Source organism: Triturus cristatus, chromosome 2_2, assembly GCF_964204655.1.
Source record: "Triturus cristatus chromosome 2_2, aTriCri1.1, whole genome shotgun sequence".
Classification (NCBI taxonomy): Eukaryota; Metazoa; Chordata; class Amphibia; order Caudata; family Salamandridae; genus Triturus; species Triturus cristatus.
The window spans coordinates 1,022,468,845-1,022,486,495 of record NC_140582.1 but is presented as its reverse complement, the minus strand read 5'-3'; positions in this window follow the sequence as shown (position 1 = coordinate 1,022,486,495).

Here is a 17,651-nt window from a genome sequence, read left to right as displayed (position 1 = left end):
GCTTGTTCTGGGTTGTCTATACATTGGGACCTCCAAGATAATACGGATAACGAATGGGACACTGATGCTGGTCGAATAGGGGTTCTGGGTACTAAGGTGAGTTTTTGGCACACCACAATTCACTGAGGTCCTGGTTGCCTGCACATAGTTCTGTGCATGAGCAGAATCCCTGCAACAACATAGAAATAATATCTCTAAAGGAAAACTTATTCAGTAAAGAACACTCAAAATTGATCCAGATTGCTATAGGTTGATTTGAAAAATCATGGGTTAAGGCTTATATTTGTTTGATTAGAAAAGAGGAATGATATATTCTGAAATATGGGAATCGAACACCAACCTCAGATTTTGAAAGTTTTAGTTGAAAAAGTGCTATTCGACAGAATTTGTTATTCCAAAGAAATTTAGTGCAAATAGAATCCAGCTGCATAAAATAATACTTAGGAATCTTGAATAGTAACATGGAAGTAGCATACAAAAGTGTGCGACAATCATCATTTGAATAGTGTTGAGTCTTTCCGCCATGAAAAGAATCACGGGAACCAGGAGGAAAGTGAGATTTGTAATTTTGATTTCAGCATAGTGAAGATATGGCCGAACGTGTCTCGGCAATGGAGGAAAGCCAAGTGCAAAGGTATTTGATTTTTGACGGATTTTAGTTTGATCAAGATTAAGTTTGTAATCAGAATTACTTGAATATAAGGAGTTATCTTTTAAAAACTGGTTCAGGGAAGTAAGGGGATTGAACATATATATTATAATATCATTAGTGAAAGCAGACAGCTTAACTTCCATGGTGCCATGTTTAAATCCTGAAATGAGAATATTGCAATAAATGTGTTCTTGTAGTCACCTGAGGAGAGGAGCAACAGTGCCATAATTGTCATTGCTGACCCCCTTCATTTGTGAAGAACCTTGATGGCAGCATTATAAAATGGTGGGCGCTATAATTGCTGCAAAGCTGTAATGGGAGTGGTGAGTGGCAGCATCCGACGGCAGCTACAGGAGATGGGAGGCAGCAACTGCAGGAGGTGTCAATGGCCCATATTATCAAGGAACGGCGATAACATTATCGCCGCTTTAGTGGCAGGAAACTGCCGCTAAAGCGGCGATAATGGGCTTGATAATATGCCCTTGTGAATTCCCATAGAAGCCCAGGTTCACACCAGAACCTGGGCTTCTATGGGAATTCACAAGGGCATATTATCAAGCCCATTATCGCCGCTTTAGCTGCAGTTTTCTGCCGCTAAAGCGGCGATAATGTTATCGCCGTTCCGTGATAATATGGCCCAGTATTTTTTAGTTGGAGACTGTCACAATCAAGGCTAGTTTAACATAACTCAGGAGAGAGGCAATTAACAACATGCCCACCTACCTCCTGCTCATCTTCAGGCAATGGCAGTGGCGAGGCAAAAATATACTCCTCCCCAGATTGGGAATTTTCTTCCAGTTAGCAAAGAGGGGGAGCACATTGCCACAGGAATGTTAATCAAGGTAAGTCTGGAACACATTATGGTACTGGAGGCCAGACGCCCCATATGGAAAAACACCACACAATCAAGTGGGAGGTGAAGGGGAGAGCCGGGGAACATCAGCTACAAGTCCAGTCATGGTGGAAGGTGATGATGAGGAAGAAAAGGCCGACATGTTCACGCAAATTAGCCTTGTCCCCAGCAGTGCACCAGCAGAATCCCCCACTTCAGTGACATCACAATGCCACAAGAAGACTCAGAGGGAGATGATGGAGACACACAGCATACAGTGACTGTCCAACCACCATGAGGCACATTTAGTTTACCACTAGCATCTACTTCTCAAAAGATGCCTGTGTCAGTGCCCCAAGAAAAGAAAAATCCAGGCTTCTATTAAGGGCATGTTTAGGCAGCAACGGCCCTACGAGCGAAACCACTGCATGTTTGTACAATAGGAAGCTGGCAAAAATGTTAGCGCTGGACCTCCTCCCTTTTCATTTGTGGACGGAGTGGTATTTTTAGAATTTGTGCCAGCCATCTGCCCAAAATGGAAGGTGCCAAGTAGGACCTATTTTGCCGGAGTGTCAGTTCCAGCACTGCATTACGATGTGCTGCAGTTGGATGGACAAGTGTTGCAGCAAAGTGGACCAATTGCAGGCAACTGTTTACATGTGCATCACTGCACACTGGATCTCTTTTGCAGCAGTAAAGCAAAAGATATGTTCAGGTTGTGGCCCTGAAAAAAAGTTTTAAGAGAATTCTGCGGTATTCAACAGTGGCCATGTTCACCATGGAGAAGTCAAACACAGCTGTAAATATCTTAGATGAATTTAACACCACGGTGTGTTAATTAGGCCTGGGCACAATTTCCGTTCCAATCGCTGAATTTGCGATAATTTGGCATTTCCGCGTTCCGCGGAGAGCGCGGAAATGTCCAAATTACCGCATTCCGCAGCTTTGCGATAATTTGGTTCTTGCTCGCGCTGTAAAATAATACATTCTCGCGCGCGCGCGATCGCCTTACCTGAATCCCCGCGTTCGCCGACAAGTTTTCCCGATCCGGTCGCGTTCTCCATGAGATGTTGTATTGTTTTAGCCGTTTGCGCTGTCTCGCGACAGTTCGCGTCCGCAGTGACGTCATGCGTCGCGCGATCACATCTTTTTTCTCGCGATCATGCACCGCGAGACAACTGAAAACAAGATGGCCGCGCTCGCAAGCAACCACATGGGTAAGTTGGCGACCCGCAACCATGCAGAAAATCTCGCGAACATGCCGGAAAAAAACTTCTGCATCTTCGCGATATTTCCGCTTGTTTGCGGAGATTTTTAACATTTTCGCGATAATTTGCGAAAGTCGCTTCCGCAAATTCCGCCCACCCCTAGTATTAATGGCTGTGACCCAGAGGTCTTATAATTGGATTTGTTTGCCACAGACAATGTCAGTAACATAGTCAAGGCCATATCAGATGGAGGCTATTTCAGGGTCCTGTATTTGGCCCAATGCATCAGCCTGTTAGTGCAATACTTCCTCAAAAAGGAAGACATAGTCAGCAATATATTGACCATCTGCAAAAGAATCTGCACCTACTTCAGCCATTCTTTTAAAGCCCGGAAGTAGCTGTGGATTATTGAGCATAATAATAGATCACCAGTTAAAGCCCTGATACAGGAGGTGCCAACACATTGAAACTCCACCTCTTACTTGATGCAACGTCTATTTGAGCAGAAAAAACAGATCAATGGCTATGTCATTCAAATAGAGGGAATGCATTTGGGAAAGCTATACCATGAACGCAGACAAATGAGGCCTAGTCAAATCCCTGACACAGATGCTACTCCCTTATGAGGTTTTCATGCGGGAAGGTAGCAAGGAGGACGGTACGATAGGCCAAGCTGACCCATTGCTGCATCTCCTACAAGACCATGTAAAGAAGATGTCTGAAAGGTTCATCCCTGCAGGTGTGAATAAAAACACAAAAGCTCATGACTTTGTAGCTTAGTCCTGAGATTGGCATCTATATAAAGTTGCATCATGACATCATTGAGTCCAAAGTGTACATATGTGCCACACTACTTGATCCACGGTACAACACATTCTGCCCACTTTCATCCCTTTTTCTGAAGTGGATGTTTTAAAATACAAGAGCTGGATTGTAGAGAAAGCCCGAAATTTGAAAGAAGAATGGCTGGAACTATGAGTCCTACCCCGTAGTTCTGACGTGCCCCCTTCAACTTCCAGAGAAGGCAGTCTTGTCTCAGAGCAGCCAACAACACCATCAACCAGGACACCGGCAACAACAGCAAAAGAAGGACCAGACCCAACCTCTGCATTGCACTGGTTTCAATTGGCAGGGCTGAAGTCCAGTACAGTGGAAATGGCAAAACAGGTAGAGCAACTAGCAGCACCAATGATCATTTGCAGGATGTTCCAGGAGTATCTAAATGATGCAAAAGAGGTCTATATGAATAAAAATCCATTGATGTATTGGTATGGGAAGATGCGCCAATGACGAGAGCTCAGCAGGATGGCAATAAAGTATCTGGATTGTCCTGTCACCAGTGTGTCTGCTGAACATGTGTTCAGTGCAGCTGGTGCGGTTGTCACAGTGAGAAGGACCAGTCCCTCACCTCAAAATGTGGAGAGATTGACTATGATCAAAATGAGCCAACATTTTATACCACACAATCACACCGCTCCTGAAACAGTAGCACAGGAGGAGGAAGAGGGTGATTGGCCTAAAATTGAATCAAATGTGTTAGCTGACTGACTTTTGGGCGAACCACCTGAGTTTGAGGACAAACTCTATTTCACAGACTAAGTATGCCAGTATTGCAGTTAGACCAGTGTGCATTGAAGAAGCCTCCACAATTCCTTCATGACATTGGGGACAATGCCATGCCCTTGCATGACTAGTGCCTAATGCCGATTCCTTGTTGCATCACTTAGTACTAGAATGGCTGCCCCATAAAATAATTTATTATGTACAGAACTACCTGCCAATACCAAATTCCAAGGTGTTGCCTGCATCAAAGATGATTGAATACCCGTGCATTCCTTGGATTGGATGAGGTAACTTGAACTATTGCAACAGTGAGTGACTGATTGCTTGAGTGATGATTTAAGTTGATTGATGATTCTTGTGGTGGCAGACACTCTGGGAGGTGTATGTTGAACTGTAATATAGAAAACTTTTTAGATGGTTAGATGATTATTGATTTTCATTGTTTGGGGCTGAGTGAAGGGTACCTATTTTTTTCCCTGTAGGTGATGATCAGCCTATTCACACAGGCGTATTATCCTTTTTTCTTATAAAACAAATCCCTATGCAACATATTGCAATTCTGTTTCATTTTCAAACTTGATCTTCAACAGCAGTGCACTGCACTTCACGTCTATCTTGCCCGGGTCCTCAGGATTCATGATGACAATGACTGGTCTGGTACAGGGTTACTCAGAGTCACTCAGGACTAGAGGAGTATCATGGAAGAACTCAGGGCTGGACTGGGAGCTGCACGACTTTCTCATCAACAGCAAGAAGCAACAAGTTATTGAGTATCGGCTTTAGTTCAAAGGTAAACTAAGAGTCTGAGGTCTAGTACTACCCAGCTATTTGGAATAGAGAGAGGTATGTTTGTGAAATGCTGCACTGTGTGTGTGTGTGTGGTTGTGTGTGTGTGTGTGTGTGTGTGTGTGTGTGTGTATACGTTGGACTAGTGGCAGAAGTAAAACTCTGAGGCCCCCCTGGTTGTTTTTTGCTCTGCCTCTGAGTCTTCTTATCTTGATACACACCTCATGAAGCTTACCTTTCTTCTGTCCTTCTTCTTGACTCTAAAATATTTTCTCTTTTACAATCGGCAGGCTTTCTTCTGGTCACCTTCATGAACAAAAGGTGAAAGCTAGCTTAGCTCAGCAACACTCCTGCTTACCTACCGGACCAGTGCAGAGAGGCCACAAAAAGTGGACATTCCCAAGGAAAATACAGATGCACCACTCATTTTTGCAATACAGTATCATTTTTCTTTTACCAATCATATTAACTAAGAGAAGTGGGTGGTGGGTTCATTCCCTAACCCAGAAGATAGCACATTTAGATATATGGTAAATTGGGTCTCGTGGGAACAAGGACTGTTGACAATGCATGCAACATCCGGGCGCCTGGGGGAAGCACAGCAGGTTTGTGGCAGGCAGTCGGTGAGCTGAGTAATGCAGCACCGTCTGTCTCCCTTATGAGCCCATGACACGATTCGAGTAAGAATCGCGAGTTCATCTGTACACAGAGGACTCCTTGAACCCTTTTTACCACCTTCGCAAGTATATGTAGGTGGCACACAGACGCTCCAGGGTTGGATGCACCTTAGTGCGTGTAGACCGCCCGGTGTGTCGATAGGTCCTGACGAAAACCTGTGATTATACTCTAAGGTTGAAACATGTAGACCGTCAATATTTGGATAATACTTTAGGTCAAATTAAACCTACATTAGTATTACACTTCACCACTTTTTTAATCGTGACCCTGCTGCTCCATATTAAATTTGTTAGGGAGTACAGTAGGATTACTTTTAACTTTATTTCACTCACTCACACACGTCACTTACACGTACTGATATAATAACAAACCTGCTCCGCTGTAATCAGGCGTGGAAGCACACCCGAGTGGTATTCGACTGCTCGGGTGGACCCCGATGATGAAGCATGTCACCAACCAGGTTGGTGAGTGAGGGGTTTCATAAAAAAGAAATATTTTCTCTTTTTACTTCTCTGAGAACTCTCTAACAGACAGAAGGTCTTTACCTTCTCTCATTTAAGGATACCCCCTTCTTTGTTTATTTAATGCATGCATCTGTACACCGCCATACTCATTCCTTTGTTTTCTTCTAACAACAGATGGATGGCGAATGATGTGCTGCTGCTTATTGCCCAGATGAATGTTGGCCTTGTGTTGTAGTGTTTGTCTTTGTCAAACCTTTCCTCAAATCCCACTACCCATTCACCCTCTTCCCCCAAACTGTGTGATTTATTGAGCTGTGGATTAAATTTCACCATCAATGGATCACACACTTTGGTGGTGCGGAGGTGGTGAAAGTAACACCAACTTACTTAGAATCTTTGAAGCAGTAGCCCACACCAGCCCATTACCAACCCAAGCATTAAAAATGATCCATAGTTTTACAGATACAGAATGAAGAACAACAGACATCGGCATCATCATCATTAAGACCTTGTGTTGCCTAACTGTAATGCCTAACCTAAGCCTGTCATCTCCAGACTCATTGTTAATAACTTATAGATTTCACAAATAATACTGCTAGCTCCACATTAGCCGAAACTTACTAGTATTGCTATTTCTTTTAGCACAATCAGGCATTCTCATTGTGTCATCATCATCAAGTAATGCTCAGGTGGTGTCAATTGTTTGTAAATCTTTAATAATCAATTAATCATTCAGAACAATCTTAAAATTGGATCTCACCTGTATGGAACTGAAAGTGGGACCTCACTTACGAAGTTGTGATGCCTCCCCATATGTTCAGGTTCAACTAGTATGGATGTAATTTAACTTAGTAAGAAATAAATCAACTGCTACTGTTTTTTATCTAGTTTGTTCAGACCCTCGACACAATATAGCCTTGGTCATCTCATCATGGCAGCAGTCCCCTTAATAGTCAAGATAGTTAGATAAGTATAAGCCTGGACTCTATAACCAAGTGCTACGATATCTCTAGTCTTAAGTTACAAGCACATAAACAGGCTGCGTAAAACTACTTGAAGGCATCAGTGCAAAGTAAAAGTGAGATAAACTACTTCAAGCTAAAATTTAGATTATAAAAAATTGTTTCCCCCTTTATTTATTTGCAAAGCAACCCACAGACTCCACCCAAACAACATGCCCACCCCTCTCCCAAACAAAACTGACCCAAGCAAAGCCTCAAAAAACTCAAAATGTTCATGAAAGTCTATAGAGTCACACTCCCAACTCCCTTCCTACCCTCTCCACCCAGCCCCAACAAACAATATATGCCTCCCACCATAATAAAATGGGTTAGAAGAGGGCATTATGGACGTCGGTCTGGAGCTGGTCCATGCTCGGCTTCATCGAGGTGAGCCAGCCCTCGATAGTGTTCAGACGCAAGCGAAGGGCTGGCCCGGAGGCTGTAGGCTGAGGGGAACCACCTGCACTGGGGCCCGAGAGCTGTGCATTGATTCCCTCCTCCTCCTCTTCCACGACCATCAGCCACCAGTATTGAAGCTGGATACGCTGCAGCCTCTGCTGCCACAAATGGGCTGCTCTCTCCTGCCTGTTAGGTGGTCCGGTTGGACCAGCAGGAGCAGCTATTTTTAGAAAAACAAAAAACACAAATTGTAAATAATGCTCTTTGCAAACAATTGTTTTAAATAACAGCATGGCACAGACAGTACATTGCTGGTCCCCTAGGGCCATTGGAATTTATTTGATATGATGATTATAATTAGGAGAATAACAAGGACAATTTGATATTTTCTTTTACCCACACATGTTGCCAAATATAAAAAAGCAGTGACTGTGTGGCAGAAAAGTAACAGGTAGATTGGCAGAGAATAACATCACAGGATTAAAAAATTGATTGGATTTTTTTTTCTTCAAAAGGCTTTTCAAGTAACTATAAACAGAGTCAGACACTTTGATATGAAAAATAACTCAAAGTTGAAAAATAAATTACTTCTCATTGATTAGTATCGCATTATTCACTAATATGGAATACAAGTTGTGTGTGGTGCTAAAATAATGAAGCTATGCTCATTGCTAGCCAGCACCTCTGCTAGTTTGCTTACTGGCTGAAGCTCTAGTTGACAATTATCTAATTCCAATGGCCCTGCTCTTCACCACATGCATTTCTCTTTCTACCCTGTCTCCAAACGGGCTGACGAATAATAAATAAAATACTACGTCAGTCACACCCCTCATGTATGAAATGCGGATATTAATATATTATCCTGTCTGCCGTAAGTAGATGTTGGGAAAAATTAATCTAATGGACTGCACTACAGGCAAAGGAACAGATTATAAAGATTTTATCTGGCACATTCGTCAATCTGTATCCCATATACCAAACTTGATTTCAAATCATGCACTTATTCCCACTTTACTCTGTGGCCCCGCCCGCCACCTAGTTTTCCAAGAAATTCATTTGCTGAGCAAGAACCAAGGAAAGGAAACTTGATATCCTCTACATCAAGGAGTGAGGTAGAGGGATTATACAGGTAGGGTAGAGCTTTTCTTATATATTTTAGAGGGGTCACTATACTAATCATCGATTTATCATCTCTAGCTTACTCAGTCATGGTTCAATTCACAAGGGAAAATCTGAACAAGTGTAAATTAATCTGTTATGGGAAACCATGATATATGTTCTGGAATCACTTCACATGGGTAGTGCATGAATACATGTGGCACATGCAAAAAATGGCCCACCGACCTGTTCGCTCATTTACAATTTCCTTTCTTTTAGGTTTCCTTCTGCTCTTTAATGTCTTACTCAAACTATCAAAGTGCATTTTGTGAGATTTTGCTGCATTGCAGATAGAAGAGTCCTTAATAACTAAACCACCACTGTGGCTGGTAAAGTTGGTGCAGGGGGTTTCACCTCATAGTAATTTTTTATGACAATGACAAGCGACGCCATGGCAATAGCTAGTGAGCATACTAATTGCAAGAGATATTTGACTTACCTGTGCCAGTTCCTGCTGCTGCTTTTTCCCCTGCAACTGAGCTGTTGCCATCTCCCCCTGCAGCTGCACTGGAGCCAGCATCACCGATGATCTGTGTTGCTAGAATATAAAACATTACACATAATTTAGATCCAAGATACACAACCCCAAATACAACAGCAATGCAGCACTACAGCTCAGTTAGAACGTATCATACAAATATCCTTCTGGGCATTTGATTGGTTGGTTCACAAAGTTAGACGAGCCAGGCGTGGAATTACCCTCAATGAAAAACCTATGGGGATGGGTGACAAATGCAAAGCGAGTGGGACTTCATGCTTTTATTTCCAGCCTTGCTGCATTGTCATTGGAAACTGGTGGTATACTGTAACAATAAAAGGAATGGGTCTGCAGCACACTACACTGGGGTGGGTGGGTCATGATGACCATGGCCACTGTCTCATGAACTGTGTTGAAGCTAGGCATAAACAGAAAAAGGAAAACCTTCTGAACAAACATGCATGGTGATTTTTTTTAACTTAAAATACTAGCTTACTTGGGCGTGCCATCTGAGGGCCCGATTCACAGAACTAATCCGAGACAAAATCCTAAACTTACTACTTTTGGTATTCACAGAATGCACTTACTACTTTTGGTTTAACTTACTACTTTTGGTTAAACTTATTTAGTAGTAGTAAACTAACTTTACTACTACTAAATGCCTTCTGTGAATACCAACAGTAGTAAGTTTAACCAAAAGTAGTAAGCTTAACCAAAAGTAGTAAGTGCCTTCTGTGAATATCAAAAGTAGTAAGTTTTGGATTTTGTCTCTGATTAGTTCTGTGAATCGGACCCTGAATCTTCATGCATCACGATAGATAGCACCAACACTCCAATAGACAAAATACTCCAAGATTCTATGGTTCTTCCCTAAGAAGTTCACAAAAATCATAAAATGACTCACTGGGATCTACAGAGCCCTCAGCACTGGCGCTGGTGGTCGGTGCTGGCTGACCAGCTTGCCCCAGACCCTCGGAATCGTCCCTCTTCTTCCGCTTAGGTGCTTATGAAAGAAACTATGAAGATAAATAAAAATGGAATAGTGATTCTTATAATAACCTCTATGAAATGTTTTATGAAAAGCAAACACAGTCACTAAAACAGATCACCTATAGTACTACTAGTTTCTTGCGACTCAAGTCTATCAACTGTCATCAAATCCATATTCCAAATCTCCTTAGCTAAAACTAAATATTGCAGTTAAAGATCTTTGATTTTATTCTATTTTCATTTCTCAACACCCTTGTTGAGCCAACTCAGTATCCTTTTTTTGTAATGCATAGATACATACTTCACATCACTGTGAATTCAATTAAATAACCTGGAACTTTATGAGATACAAAACATCGTCACAAAGAGAACTCTCCACTCAGTGATTCACTATAGTGACAGAAGAAACAGTCTGCAAAGGCTTCTTGATTAATCAGCCAAAGCGAGTGCCTGATGAATGTAATTAGGTTGCGGCACCTGCATAGCAGAACCTAGAAACTGGATCACACAATAATATACCAGCGTAAACTTTACAAAACACATACCTTACCCTCTGAGTGTGAGCAGCATTCTATTCTAATTTTTATCATTGTAGAACGTAAACAAAACAAATAATAATACTCACTGAGCCTCGGAATCTCGACCCATAGCAGGTCGAGCAGGTCCTGCTCCCTGTTCAGAATGTCGGCCCAGAGGTGCATCAGCTGCTGGGCAGTGTGACGAACCTCGCTGTGGATCTGCACGCACTGGTGAACCGTCCCCCAGTGACACTGGTGCTCCCGCAGGGAGTAGCCACTACCGGGCCGGCCACCTGCTGCCAGCATAGAGCGGAGGTCGCTTGGAACAAAATAAACTAGTGCTGCCCCTGCCTCCACTTCAAAGATCACTCGGGGCTGCACACCTGGGCGGTGGTTCCGCCCGCATGGAAGCCACCCCTCTGACATGGTGCTGGGTGGGGAAATAAAGTAAGACGAGAAAAGAAGGGAAAGTAAAGAAGAAAGAAATAGGGAAAGAAGTAGGGAGAAATAAACAAAGTCAAATCTCACAAAAACACGCAAAAATGTAAACAAAAATGTAAAATACACAAACACAAAGATGCACACTTTTGTAAAAAGTAAAAATTAGAAGTGGAAAAGTAATAAAGGAGAATGACAAAGATTAACGAGAGATTAAAAATTAGGCCCAGCACATAACAGAGAGCAGAAAAACAAGATGGCCATGACCATGCGGACCACGTGGTGCTGTTCATGCTTGAATGCAACACACTTCAGGACTGCGTAGTGCGGTTTGCACTCCGCATTCCCAATGTAATGTGAACGGGCATTCCGGTGACCTCCTCCCAAACGCGGAACTTTGCATAGCACGGCATAGTTTTTTCGCGATTTCACAGAATTCTGCATAGTGGGACTCTGCAAACTCCGCCCACCCCTAAGCTGTAGGAGGAGTTAGTATCTTTATTTGGAGACTGCCAAAATATAAGTATCATATTGTTGGACGGGGTGGGCAACTATTTTCTGAATGTTAGGTGGATGGTGTGAATGGTGGCAGGGAGTCAGGTGTATGCACTTAACCCTATACGTAGTATGGAAAGTGGACATTTTTTAGTTTGGATATAAATTGAGTTCCTTCTTGTCCTTGGGGATTTGAGGAGTTTGGTTTGAAGTAGGTAGGTTAGGAAGTTCAATAGTCCATTATACAAAAGAGGGGAAAAAGACATGTAATCTGATGTGTTGTACAATTTCATCAGTTGGAATGTGCGGGGAATGAACAACTTGACTAAGTGCTATAAAGTCCATGCATATTTAAAAAGACAGGGAGCACATGTTGCAATACTGCAGGAAACCCATCTCTCTGAAAGGGAAGTATCACATAGGAGATGTCAGGCCAGTTGTATGCCACAGCATACTCTGCTTTCTCAATGAGGGTTTTGATATCGGCTCAGCATGGTGTGCTTTTTCAGAAAACAGGTGAATTAATTGATCCAGATGTAGTGGTGTTGGGGCGCTTGGCTGGGCGAGACTTGACTATAGTGGAGGTCTATGCTACTAACTCAGTTCAGGATGGCTTTCTTCAGGGATTGTCGAGGATATTGGCGCCATACATGACACAGAATATCCTCATAGGAGGAGATTTGCATTGTATTGCTGACCCAGACCGAGATAGATCACACCTAGCCCTGATGGATTCATCAGTGCATCGGATGGCTAGGCAAGTTAGAAATTGGCAACAAAGATGGGGTTAATGGACTAGTGGATTTGTATGCCCCCAGAAAAGAGAGATTACTCGTACTTTTCAGGGCTGCATGAACTGCATGTGCGATTCGATGATTTTTGTATCATCATGCAGTGCATAGTGAAGTTGGAAATGTGGAGTATTCATGCAGAACAATCTCTGAACATAATCCTGTTTTACTATCAGTGGGATGGAATAGGGGAACGAACATTAATACCAGACCGGCGTTTGCACGTGGAGGCGTTGGAAGATCCAGTGTTCTGTGATGTCATTGGAAACAAAGGCAGTGGTAAAATATTTTAAGGAAATTGAGGCTACTACTGTGTCCCCTCTGACAGATACGTTTAAGGTTGTTATACTTGGGTGCTGTATTGCACATATAGTGGAAGTTAGACGTACCCTTGTGAAAGAGATTGATAAACATGTGAAAGAGCTACAAGAGCTAGAGTTGGCAAGACTAAGTAAACCAGAGTTGAAACAACAGCTTTTAGATACCAGGTAACAGGTAGCGGTAGATATAGAGAAATTGCGTAGTTTTGATTATAGAGAGTATTTGAAAAGAATGCATGTATAACGTGACAAGGTGGTTACTTTGTTGGCCTGGCCACAGTAAGGGTGCACAGAAATTGGAAACAGATTCTGAGGAGGGTACACACATCTATACATAGGAAGCCATCAATAGAAGATTTAGTAAATTTTATGCAGGTTTATCTGCTATGCCGTTGGAGCTTCCACCACGTTTTATTAATGAGCTTGTACAGCCAGTAGAATTGCTTAAGATTATATTGGAGGAGAAAAAATACCTGGGTGTGGAAGTAACAATTCAAGAAGTGAAGGTTGCCTTATAGCATGTGGCAAGAGGGAAAGTACCTGGAATGGATGGGTTGCCTGTGGAATTTCATTTGACATAAATGAAAGATTGGCACCAAGACTAGTTATTCTTTACTTGGCAGCCTGTAAGGCATTGCGATTGCCCCACACAACTACAGAAACAATAATGATCCCACTTTTAAAGCCAGGAAGTACATCTGAGAATGTACAGTCTTATCGCCCACTTTCAATGCTAAATCTGGATTACAAGATATTGAGTAGAGGGTTGGCAAGTCACTCATCTCCATTAATGTCTAAGTTAATACATATAGACCAGTCTGGGTTCATTCCGGGAAGGAATACGGCCCATAATATTGGGACGGTATTGGAGATCATGTAATCTGATTTTGCAGAGAAGGAAAAAGGGGTGATTGCAGCAATTGACAATGAAAAGGCATTTGATAGATTACGGTGGATTTCCTTTATGAAGTGCTTAATAAAATGGGATTGGGAAACCAATTTATTGCATGGGTTAGGCTCCTGTATATGGTACCTACTGCTCTTGTCAAAACGAGTAGGCATATTTTGAAAAAATATGCAGTGGGAAGAGGGGCACGACAAGGGTGTCAGCATAATATGCAGATGATATGTTGTAGTTTCTCAAACATGCTAATGTTGATTTGCTGCCTGCCATGAACCTCTTAGATCGGTTTGGGCAAGCCTCAAGTTTATGCATCAACTGGAATAAATCAAATTTGTTAACATTACAGAAGGATGTGCTGAAGCCTGTGGATTTGAGGGGGCTTAATTGGGAGGGAAAGTATCTAAAATATCAAGGGGTAAGATTATACCACTCTCCCATTGATTTATTGGAGGGAAATATTGGTGTGGTGGTAAGATGTTTACAGAAAATTGGAGATTTTTGGAGAACGCTGCCACTTTCAATTTAAGGATAAATAGCAGTAGCAAAAATGATGCTGTTGCCCCGATTACTTTACATCTTCACAACATTGCCAATGGTGATACCATGAAGTGTATTTAGGGAAATTGATTCTTTGCTGGTTTCTCTAATATGGGGAACATGTAGGCAAAGAGTGGCATTGGCAAAGTTGCAATGGCCCACTTTTCAGGGAGTACTAGCTGCCCCAGATATGGAAGCTATTACCTAGCAGCACAGTTGCAATGATTTACACAATGGATTCATTCACAAAGATTTTGAGGAGAGGTGAATTTAGAGTAAAAAACAGATTTGGATGTGCCAGAGGACCGGTGCGTGGAATGCCTATTTCGTGAAAGGTTGTGTGGCACTGTTGGCATCATGCACTTCAACAAATTCATACTCAGGGGCCCTATGCCCCGGGCATTCCATTGAGAAGTTTGGAACAAATCATTTCAAGGGGGGAAGATTGTGGGGCTTAGGGGAGTGGGCAAACCATGGGGTGCATACATTAGGAGTTTTGTATAGTGACTGGGTGATATTATCATTTGAGTAATTTCCTACCACTTTATCAAGATCCAGAGACGGCAATTTTTGTTGCATCGAGCGGTGATCACTAGTTTGCGCAATCATTGGGGAATGGGTTTAGTATAACCACAAGTACGTAGAGCTTGTCAAATATGGTGCTCCACAATGGGTCGTATGAAGGCAGTGACATGCCTTTATCAGGCAATAAGAAGTTATATGATAACACCTCTTGTTGGTCTAAGAGAAAAGAGGGAGGAGGATTTGGCACATCCAATACCAGAGTTGGAATGGTCTAAAATTCTTGGAAAGTCATGCATTGCATCTAGGAATGTGAGATTTTCTACTTACAAAGAAAGGGCCCGATTCACAGAATTAACTTAAGACAAAATCCTAAACTTACTACTTTTCGTATTCACAGAATGCACTTACTACTTTTGGTATTCACAGAATGCACTTACTACTTTTGGTATTCACAGAATGGATTTACGACTACTAACTTTACGTCCGCACTCGGGATGGAAATTCCGGCCCGGAGGCGGAGCTTCTGGCCCAGAGGATGAGCTTCTGGCCCGGAGGCGGGGCTTCTGGGCCAGAGGCGGAGCTTCCGGCCTGGAGGTGGAGATTTTGGCCATGGCTAAATCTCCGCCACTGGCCAGAATCCCCACCTCCGGGTCGGAAGCTCCGCCTCCAAGCCGGAAGCTCCGCCTCTGGGCCAGAAGCTCCGCCTCCAAGCTGGAAGCTCCACCTCTGGGCCGGAAGCTCCGCCTCCAAGCTGGAAGCTCCACCCCCGGGCCGGAATTTCCGGCCCGAGTGTGGACGTAAAGTTAGTAGTCGTAAATCCATTCTGTGAATACCAAAAGTAGTAAGTTCATTCTGTGAATACCAAAAGTAGTAAGTTTAGGATTTTGTCTTAAGTTAATTCTGTGAATCGGGCCCATTGAATCTAATTTCAGGAAAAATAGCTCAAATTTATCAGACAAATGTGCCATGCCCGAGATGTAGAGAACATGGTGCAGAAATGTTGCACATGGTATGGTCATGCGCATTATTAGTGGAGTACTGGAGGGAAGTAATATTCTGTATAAATAAGGCAACAAAGAGATCAATTGAGTGTACTCCTATGGTCTGTCTGCTGTGGGGATTTCCAAGACCTGCAAAGTGTAAATATACTACAGAATCTATTGATTTATCTTTGGTGCTTGCAAGACGTGAAATAACTATTAACTGGAAGGCACCAGTGCCCCTAGGGTAGCAAATAAAAGTGGAGTTGGCTAGTTAGGTACGTTATGAGAGTGCAGTATTGTATAGTGATATGAGGAAAAGAAGAGGATTAATTTAAATAGTTTGCACATGGGATCATTTAGTAGATTTTCTTAAAGATTTAGAAAAGAGTGATGATTCTGGGGAAGAAAATGGGTAAAAATGTAATTTGCAAAATAAATATGTGTTGCATTTATACTAACCCTGGGCGTAGATTGCGTAGCCGCGCTTCGCGAAGCTTCGCGAAGCTTCGCGAAGATGTACTTGCACTACGCGACCTTCGCGTAGCTTGGCGAGCTTGCGTAGTTGCTTGGTGCGCCCGTTCGCGATGGCTTTTTCTTGTTCGGGAGTGCGGTGAGTGTGTTCGGGGAGCTGTTTGCATGCTCGGGGGATATATCTCGCGATCTTACCCATGCCGTCGCCAACGGGCGCGGCCATCTTGTTTTTCTATTGTCCCGCCCGCTCGCGATGCCTTATTTCCTGTTCCGGGTCGCGGATAACGTGTTCACGATGTGCATTGACGTGTTCGGGAGCTCATTTTACTTGTTCGCGATGAATAGTACATGTTCGCGAGAAATATCGCGCGAACTTACCCACGCGGTCGCGAATGGGCGCGGCCATCTTGATTTCACTCTATTCTATGGTTCTGGGCCTACTTTTGTATCCTCCCTTTATCTGTTCAATCCTTTGTCCTTTAAAACATTTATTCTGACTTTTTTTAGTTATTATCTATCTCTCTCTTTGCCTAAGTTTATATTTTGCATTTTATTTCTACTTTTACTGTGTTTTTGTTACTTTTATAAAGTTCTTTCTATCGTCTACCCCCTAACTTTTTTTTCCTCTTCTAACTTTTCTTTTCCGCCTCCCACCCACCCCAGAACCATGGCCAAGGGCAGACCGAGTGGCAAGGGCAAGGGACCTGCAGGAGCAGTGAAGGGCCGCCTGCCTTGCGGCAGAATGCGTCCTGCAGGGGTGCAGGCCCAACAACTGTTTGGGGAGGAGGAGGTGGCCGCCCTTGTTTTTTTCATCCAGCGCCACCTCCCCTTGACCTTGGCAGCAGGCGGCAGGCCCGGCTCCGTGTACGCTACCCAGGAGCGGCACCGACGGTGGGCGAAGGTGCGCCGGGCCGTGTTCCGGTGCTCTGGGGTCCGGCACACCCACAATCAACTAGCCCACCGGTGGTCCGACATCCTGGACCGGGAGCAGGACCTGTTGGACCTGCTAGGTGTCGAGGTTGTCGGGCTTGGTGAGTAACTTATTGTGTATATTATTATTAAATTTGATGAACAAGATTACTGCTGCGTGCCAATCGTTGCTGGTAAATTAAGTTCCAAAAAGCAAAATGTTCTTTGATTTAACTAGGACCCAGGTGCTCAGTGGTACTCTTACTTGTTTGCAACTTAGTTTGCGCTAGTTTGTGCTGATGAGTCCTTCCATTGTCCTACTGTGAAATAGTGGTGGATGGATATTGGATACTAGGTTTAGTTTGTTAGTATTAGTTAATAATTGTTTTATGTGGTCTGCGTGACGCCTCCTCTGTCACTGAGTGCTGCTTACCCCAGTCCTCCGTCGAACCTTTTGTACTTTGTTTAGTGAGTGGTAGGCTTAGCAGCATGGTCAGTCAGTAGCAGAACTAGATCAGAGTCATGCAACCAACCCACAATTTGTTGCATGT